Here is an 8,997-nt window from a genome sequence, read left to right as displayed (position 1 = left end):
CACCCAGGACCACCAGCCCAGAGATAGCACCACCCACTATGGGCTGGGCCCTCTTTATCAATCACTAAGAAAATGCCTTACAGCTGGATCCTATGGCGGCTTTTCTCAATCGAGGTTCCCTCCTTTCAGATGACTCCAGCGGGGTCAAGTTGACATAAGGTACACATAAGCCAGCACATCGTTGTTTGGTTTATTTGGTTTATAGAGATGGGGTCTCAATGTGTATCCAGGCTGGCCTCACAGCAATCCTCCTGCCTCAGACTCCTCTGAGATTACAGAAGCACCATACCTGGTTTAGGCTTACATTTTTGTGTTAGAGTGTGCAGTCTTAGAGGTAGGGAGACAGCTCCACCAGTGAAGTGATAAATTCCATACTAGTATCCATATTCAAAAGCCAAGGATACCAGACGTAGTGGTACACACTTTTAACCACAGCACTAGAGGGGCAGAGGCAGGCAGTTCTCTGTGAATTTGAATTCCAGGCCAGCCTGATCTACATAGAGTTTTGGGCCAGCTAGTGTTACATAGACCTGGTCTCAGAAAACAAACAAAAACACATGATGGCATGTATTTTTAATCCCAACACTGGGGCAAGCTGTGATGGTACACACCTTTAATCCCAGCAGTCAGGAGGCAGAGTCAGGCAGATCTCTGTGAGCAGAGGGCCAGCCTGGTCTACAGAGCTATTTCCAGGAGAGCCAAGGCGACACAAAGAAGCCTTGTCTTGAAAAAAACCAATACAAACAACAACAACAATAATCCCAGCGCTAGGAAGACAAAGACAAGACAGATCCTGTGGCTCTCACAGCCAGCCTAGCCTACTTGGTTAGGTCAAGACCAGTGAGACATTCTGTGGACATTCACATAAAAAGTGGACTACTCCTAAAGAAAAACCCCCGAGGTTGACCTCTGACTTCCATATATATGTACATACACATGTGTACACACAGAGCGTTAAGTCTTTGATCTGTGCAATAGTAGCCATTTCTCATGGTTTTGTTTTTCTGTTTTCCACTGTCACCTCACAAAAGGTAAGTAGTGAGTATTATTTTTTGTTTGTTTTCTTGTTATTGTTTGTTTTTTTCTAAGACAGGGTTTCTCTGTGTCACCCTGGCTGTCCTGGAACTTGATTTGTAGACTAGGTTGAACTCGAACCTGCCTCCTGAGTGCTGGGACTAAAGGTGTGCCCTATCATGTCCTGCCATAAGTATGTTTTTATACAATTGTCCACTGCTGTATTTGTAAATTAAATTATTTTGAACTGATACTTAAAAACATAAACATTTTGCCAGGCATTGGTATGCACACCTTTAATCCCAGCACTCAGGATGCAGAGGCAGACAGATCTCTGTAAGTTAGAGGCCAGCCTGGTCTACAGGGCAAGTTCCGGGATAGCCAGGGCCACACAGAGAAACCCTGTCTTGAAAAAAAAAAAACAACCACAACAAAACTATAGTTATTTTGGAGTGCCATGTGATAGTTAAATACATGTATATCTTGTGCAGAGGTAGTAATTTTTTAATTTTATTTTTATTCTATGTGTGTGGGTATTTTGCCTGCATGTATGTCTATGCATGCTTGGTTCCTGCAGAGGCCAGAAGAGGGCAATGGGTCTCGGGAGCTGGCGTTACAGATGATTATCAGCTGCCATGTGGGTGCTGGGAATCGAACTTCAGTCCTCTAGGAAACAACACGTGCTCTTAACCATTGAGCCAACTCTCCAACCAGGCAATAATTTTTGTTTATTTGTTTTTCAAGACCAAGTTTCTCTGTATAGTCCTGGCTGTCTTGGAACTCACTCTGTAGACCAGGCTGGCCTCAAACTCACAGAGATCCGCCTGCCTCTGCCTCCTGAGTGCTGGGATTAAAGGTGTGCGCCACCACTGCCTGGCTGGCAATAATTTCTAAAGTCTAAAAATTAAATAAATACAATGGGGGGGGCAGTAATGTGGCTCATCAGCTAAAGGAGATAGCCCCAAGCTTCGAGTTCCATCCCTGGAACCCACACAATGGAAAGAGAGAATTGACTCTCAGAAATTGTCCTCTGACCTCCACATGCACACACATTATGGCACTCTCGTACACATACAGACATGAGATGTAAAAATGTTTTTAAAATATGCATTATTATATATATATTCAAAAAACATGTCAAGGGGCTGGAAATGTAGCCCTTTGTAGCACATGGGAATAATAGTGTTGATTGATAAATCAAGGCCCTCAGTGCTAATTCTCAGCACTTTAAACAACAAAAACACGCCAAATTATCTTTACCCAGATGGTCTTGAGAGTGTTGGCTTTTGGCAAATCTTTCAGGCCAGTCATGATCGCCAGAAAGAAAATAACCAAATCCTTGCTCAAACGTCTTTCTAAAAGATAGATTTCTAGTTGCTCAATACTGACACTGCTCTCCCTTATGGAATACATCTCAGAACTCAAGAACCGGCAGCTTCTAATGCCACTAAGAATGTCCCTCAATCCACACGTTGTCCACCTAGCTAAGGGACAGCTTCCTGGAATTAAGAAGGCAAAACCTAGGTTATAATTAACTCAGACTTCCTCCTCCTCTTGTACCTTGGCCATGACCTTAATCCTCACCTAGATTTTCCATCCCATCTAAGGATAAAAATTTGTTCTGAATTAGATCTACCGAACTCTGGTCCCGTTAGCTTTAGAGAATTGGCTTGATAGCTGCAGGGAATCTTCAACATACATTTAGACGTATATAAACAGACAGACATCCTGTGTAGGGATAATATTGTCAGTTTTATCCCTCCCCCTTGTTTTACTTGTATTAAAAAAACAAACATTACTTGATGAGGATAGATCCAGCAAACTTTTTCAAGGTAGTTTAGAGCAAACAGAATGCTCCCGGTTCCTGGAACCAGAGCAATGACAACCCAAAGGAAGGGTGAGCAGGTGGGATAAATGGGTGTGGCTTTGGAAGTGAGCAATTACCAGCTGGGTGAGTTAGAGTCGGAGGTAAATGGTGACTAATGAGCCCACTGAAAGGCCTGTCCTGGGTGACCCTCACAATTCTATTATTTAAATTTTGATTTTCCTTTGAGACAGAGTTTCTTTGTGTAGTCCTGGCTGTTCTGGAGCTAGCTCTTTAGACCAGGCTGACCTTGAACCCACAAGAGATTTGCCTGCCTCTGCTTTTACAAGTTCTGGAACTAAAGGTGTGCGCCACCACTACCTGGCAACTATAAAAAAAAAAATATTTATTTAATTGTATCTCTGTGTGCCTGTGTGTGAAGATGACAGTGGGTGACCACAGAGGCCAGAAGCATTGGATCCCCTTGGAGCTATCGGGAGCTGTGAGTTAGAGGCGTTGTGAGCTGCCCTACATGGGTGCTGGGAACCGGGCCCAGGTCCTCTGCAAGAGCAGTATATACTCTTAATCACAGAGTCATCTCTCCAGCCTCGGGCCTCACAAGGCAGGAGATGGAGTCGTCAGATTAAAGAATAGAATGAAGAATTTTAGTTAGTTAGTTAATTATTTTTATTTTATTCGTATGGACATTTTGCCTGCATGTGTGTCTGTGTACCACACATGAGCCTGGAGCCTGCAAAGGCCAGAAGAAGGCTTGGATTCCCTAGAACTGGAGTTATAGACAGTTGTATTCAGACAGTTACAGTTACAGACAGTTCTCCAGCCTGTATTTATTTAGCTCTTGAAACAGGGTTTCATTTTAGATTGGCCTAGAACTTACTACGTAGTCAAGGCTGGCCTCAAACTCCCTGCCCTGCTTCCACCTCTCAGTGCTGGGATTATAGGCGTGCGCCATCCTGCCTGGTCTGAAAGAAGAAAAATATCTCGCCTGTCACTGGACAGAGGAACAGACACTTTTCAGCACAGGTTTCCCGTTTCCTCCTCTCATCTGGAACTGATTCGCTCCTGTGACTCTCCCTTCCCGTTCCTTCCCTCCATTCTTCTTCACTCTGGAAAGATTTCCCCAAACTGTCCCCCCACATTCCACCTGAGTCTCCTCCTATCTAGTCTTGCATTCTCGCCTTGTATTCGTCCACCACATCACTTGTTCACTTACTTAATGATCAACCGAGTTACTACATTCCTGTTGTATATTTATATATTAGAATAATTGCTTAAGATTCTGAAGATGTGTGTGTGTGTGTGTGTGTGTGTGTGTGTGTGTGTGTGTGTGTGTAATGTGTGTGTAGAATGAACAGAGGCCAGAGGGGAGCATCAGGTGTCCTGCTTTATCAGTCTCCAGTTTATTCCTTTGAAGCAGGGTCTCTCATTTAATCTGGAGGTAAGCTGGCAGCTGGCAGGCCCTAGTGGTCCACCTGGCTCAGCCCCTACCAGTGCAGCCATTCCTGGCTTCTAATACAGACACTGAGGATTCGAACTCAGGTCCTCACGCTCACTCAGCAAGCACTCTTATCCACTGAGCCATCTCCCCAGCCCCTTCGGAAGTTCTTCCCGCCCCCCTTTCCTATTTTATTTATTGTTGTTGATTCGAGTAAGGTGCCCATATACCATGATGTGGGGTGAGGCAGAGGACAGCTTTCAGAAGCCGATTCTCTACTTCCACCATGTGTTCTGGGGATGACACTCTAGTTAATTTAGAGTTGCATGGCAAGTGCCTTTACCACTGAGACACCTTGCCAGCCTTTGTTCTGAAGTTTTATAAGACTTACTTCCTAGCATGGCGTGAGGTGCATGCCTATAATCTTAGTACTTGGGAGGCTAAGGCAGGAGGATTGCTATGAATTCAAGGTCAGTCTGAGCTACAAAGTGAGTTCTAAGCTAGCCAGCAAAACCCACAGTGTGAGATTCTCTGTCAAAGAACAAAAATAATTAAAAGAAAGGAGGGGGGGGGGCGAAGCATGTTTCCTGGATGGTAGCCAGATTGTTTTCCCTCTGCCCAGGATTGAACCTGGGATCCAGGCTGTATCACACAGGGGTGGAGGCAGAACAGCGGTTCGATGCCACAAAGTGCGAGGCAAGGCCTTAACCGTGCATGTGTTATTAAACCCGAGGACCCGAGGGCTTCTTCCATCTTTATCAAGGGAGTGGGACTTCTCTCCTCCCATACGACACAGCTCCGTGTTTCCTGTCTCGAAGAAGCTTACAGTTCCGTGGAAGACGTAGCAAAATAAGCAATCACAAGCCATACAAGTGCAAGATACGGTGCGGTGCGAGCAGCAGCAGGGGTCTGTACCGCACTCCAGGGACGCCCAGGAGAGGTGGAGGGAGGCTGGGATGCAGCGGATGATCCTGGACGTCAGCCAAGCGGACGGAAAGGGGACGATGGGCACCAAAGCAGGGTCCGACAGCTCTGAGCAGCTACCTGGGATTAGTTCAGCAAGGCAGGGCCGGAGGAAGAGATGTGTTGCGGAGGCAAAGGGTGAAGGAGATTTACAGTCAATGGAGCATCTTGAGGAAGCGAAGGATAGTGAAGTATTTTAAAGGACTGCACTCGGATTTCCATCTTGGGAAGTTCAATGTCAGAGCACAATACTGAGAAACACCGTGGAGTACAACAGTAATACATGGCAGGGTGCTTAGAAGAGGGAACACGAGAGGCAAACCAGGGCAAAGAGGCATCAGCGCGGGGACATACTGGAGAAGGTGCCCAACAACGCATTGGGTAGGCGTATCCGAAATTCAGAATGGCGTTTACTGCTGCATATGCAGTTTGGGGAGTAGGGGACTGCTTAGGAAGGAATCCCAAGCCAATTGAGCACAAGAATGTTCACCTATATCCTCAGCACCTTCCAGGCAGCAGGAAGCACTTGGGATTTGAATTAACAAATAAAATAATGAAAATAGAGGGTGTCTAAGAATCTGGATCTGAGAAACCACCATTGAGAGATGGAGAGAGGCTAGTGCAAGGATTTCAGATGGAAAGGTCAGGGAACTGAGGACTGAGTCTGAGCCCCACGACCAATATGTGGAGAGACTGAACTCCCAGAAGTCGTCCTCTGACTAACACACATGCGCTCATACGTGTAATTAAAAAAAAAAAAACAAAACAAAACAAAAAAAAAAAGGAAAGAAAGTCGTCATTGTCTGAGCTGGCCATGGTATTTTACATCCATAATCCCAGCTCTTGGGAAACTGAGACAACAGGATCAGGAATCTGAGGCTATTCTGGGCTACACAGCAAGTACCAGGTCAGCCTAGGCTCTGGGACCCTGTCTCGAAAGACCAAAGTAAATACAATAACACAACAGAAAAGAAAATCCCTAGTGTCTGGTGGCCATAATTTGAGCAGAGGTGGCAGTCAGATAATAGTGGCTTGGGGAGTATTTGGAAGGCCGTGAGAAAGTGGAGGCTGTGAATTACAGTTCCCTGTTTCCAGGAACTTGACCCTATCTTCACCAAGTCATTTTTCTTTCCTTATTTTCTTTTTCCTTATTTGTTTGTTTGTTTCCTTTTGTTTTGAGACAGGGTCTTGCTCTGTAGCCCAAGCTGGCTTTGAACTAATTATGTAACCTAGATTGGTCTCAAACTCCTGATCCTCCTGCCTCTGTCTCTCCAGGGTTGAGATTACAGATGTGTTACCACATCTGGTCTTTCCCTTTTCTTCAGTCTTTCTCCTTAAGTTGGTAGGCTCAGTTCTCTCTGTCTTTAAATTTTTTTTTAATGTTTTCTTTTTTTTTTTTTTTTTTTTTTACAGGCAATTTATTTTGTTCTATTCATTCACAGTTAATACAGAAAATACTTGGAAACATTTCCATATAATGTTTGACACAGAAATCATCAAATAGAAGTATACAATGTTGACAGGAGACAGTACATTTATAATTTATAACCCCAAATGTATTTATAAATTAGAAATGGAAAGATCTACAAATGAAATTATGAAGGTTCACCAAAGTCATTTAATCTGTCAGTTTCTCATTCATTTTTATGTCTTAATAATATTCTATTGTATGAATAAGCCACATTTTATTTCTCTCCAGTATTTGATAGCTATTTGAGTTGTTTTAACTTTTTTACTATTAGCAACACACTGCTGTAAACCTTCATGTACATGTTTCATAGGTGCACATTTTCAGTAGTTTGAGGATATATTCCTAAGGGTAGAATTGTCGAGTAACAGAGTAACAATGTTTTGCATTTTGACCAACCACCAAACTGTTTTGCCAAAGTGGCACACCATTTTACAATCTCACCAAATCCTTGTTTTTAGGGCTCTGATTTTTGTACAAAAGCATTCAATCATTCTGTCAGACCAAACCAGGAAAAGTAGGCTATAGTTCAGAGCTGTTCTATTCCATTTACTATGCAAAGCCATTCTTGGCGTTTGCAACTCTCAGCCCTTTTGAGTATTATTGCAGTGTTCACCTTTTCCTCCACCACTTTTTTTTTCTTCTTTTTTTTCTGGTTTATTTCTATCTATTACAAATGTTTAAAAAATCCTCCATCAACGCTGCTGATAGCAGCAGAACCTTGAGAAATATACCTTTGGTTTGCCTCAGAAAAGGAACACATATTGCACTGTAAAGTTTATAAAGTTGGCGCAAAACATTGTAATAATATTACAATACCAGTTTTAAGAGTTCAGTGACTAATGGGGAGCCGATGGGATACATGCAGAACTGTGAAAGCGATCTCACTTAGCCAGCTGTACACGTAGACTGTAAATCTACATTCAGATCATTTCTGAACTAAGACTATCATCTCAGTTTATCTGTTAAGGTCAACCAGGAAACCCTAGAATATACCTTGATTTTTGCAAAAAACAAAATAGGGAGAGGGGTTTCTTCAGCATTTCAGTCCACGAGTAACAGTATCCTAACAGGCAAAGTGTTCTCTCACTGTCAACATAGAATGAACTGCTGCTGGAGGTCAACTTGGGCTTTAATTTGCATTAGCACTTACATGCATAGTAGTCCAAGTTGTTGACCTCATGACTTTAAAAAGTAACTCTAAAAAAGTAAAATGGCCCTTCTTGGAAGACTAAAGAAAGAAATCCAGCCACAGTTGTAAAAAGTCTCATCAAAACAATATACCCTTTTATGAATTACGCCTCAATTAAAAAAAAAAAAAGTAGCCCCAAATAAGAAGCAGCTCTGAAAAAGAAAATATAACTTAAGATATTTGAAAAAAACAAGGTGAATACAGGTTCAAAAATAATTAAGATACATTTTCTTAAGGCTACCTAGAATTAGGCTTTAAAGAATTCTACCATTTCAAGTTTACCACTAGTTACTAGATACCTATTTACAAACAAGATGTTCACCTTTTTTGTTCCTTTATCAAGAGAAAAATCTACCTTCAGACTATGAGGGTGTTGATGGGGAGGGACTAGAAAACAAGATTCAAACAATCCCATGCAAATATCACATTTTTCAAATGGAAGAACTCCAAACTGCACTAGAAGTTCCAATCACTGAGACACTTTCCATTGAAGTGATTTAAGTACAACTACATGGCACCAAGGTTTAGGCCTAATATAGGCCTGACAACCAAGTCCTTGTTTTCTGGAAGAAAGGCCTCAAAAGTCCCACTCAATTCTATGCTCTATGAAAGAGTCCACCAAGACCTCTTCCTCAAAACCATCTAGGCCCCAGCCTCCAGCCTGTGCTTGTGATGCATCTTTCTCAACATCCTGAAAAGGTAATGTAGGTAAAATATGCTCATAAACATTAAAACTAGTTGTTAGAAAGACGTAACTAGCTTTATAATTTAAGTTTTAAAACATAAATACTTGTAGCTTAATCTGCACAGACAATGATTGTCGAAGCCCAGAATTCAACATTTACAAATTCTCATTCACACACACAAAACACACTATTATCACACAACTTGTGTCTTAAGAGAATCTTCTGCTTTTTAAATCTTTGGCCTCCCAGTCAATCCCAAGTTCAACCAACTTTTCCGAGTTCTGGTAGTTACCTGGACCACTGAGACCACTGAGGCATTGCCACAAGACTTCTTCTCTTTTGAAACATCCTTTTTCTCTAGATATTAGGATAGCTACACCAGCTTGTTTCTTCTGTGGTGTATGTTGGTGTGGG

General features: G+C 42.5%; 1 non-coding gene across 1 annotated transcript; it reads right to left on the bottom strand.

Annotated features, from left to right (window-relative positions):
• Window positions 1-4,937: 4,937 nt before the first annotated feature.
• On the bottom strand, window positions 4,938-5,068 carry LOC121831245 (U6atac minor spliceosomal RNA). Its single transcript, XR_006074620.2, has one exon. It is a non-coding gene; the product is annotated as a U6atac minor spliceosomal RNA (small nuclear RNA).
• Window positions 5,069-8,997: the final 3,929 nt, after the last annotated feature.

Source organism: Peromyscus maniculatus, chromosome 7, assembly GCF_049852395.1.
Source record: "Peromyscus maniculatus bairdii isolate BWxNUB_F1_BW_parent chromosome 7, HU_Pman_BW_mat_3.1, whole genome shotgun sequence".
In the NCBI taxonomy this organism is placed as follows: Eukaryota; Metazoa; Chordata; class Mammalia; order Rodentia; family Cricetidae; genus Peromyscus; species Peromyscus maniculatus.
Note: the sequence above shows the minus strand (reverse complement) of the source record. Positions and strands in the feature narration are given on the sequence as shown.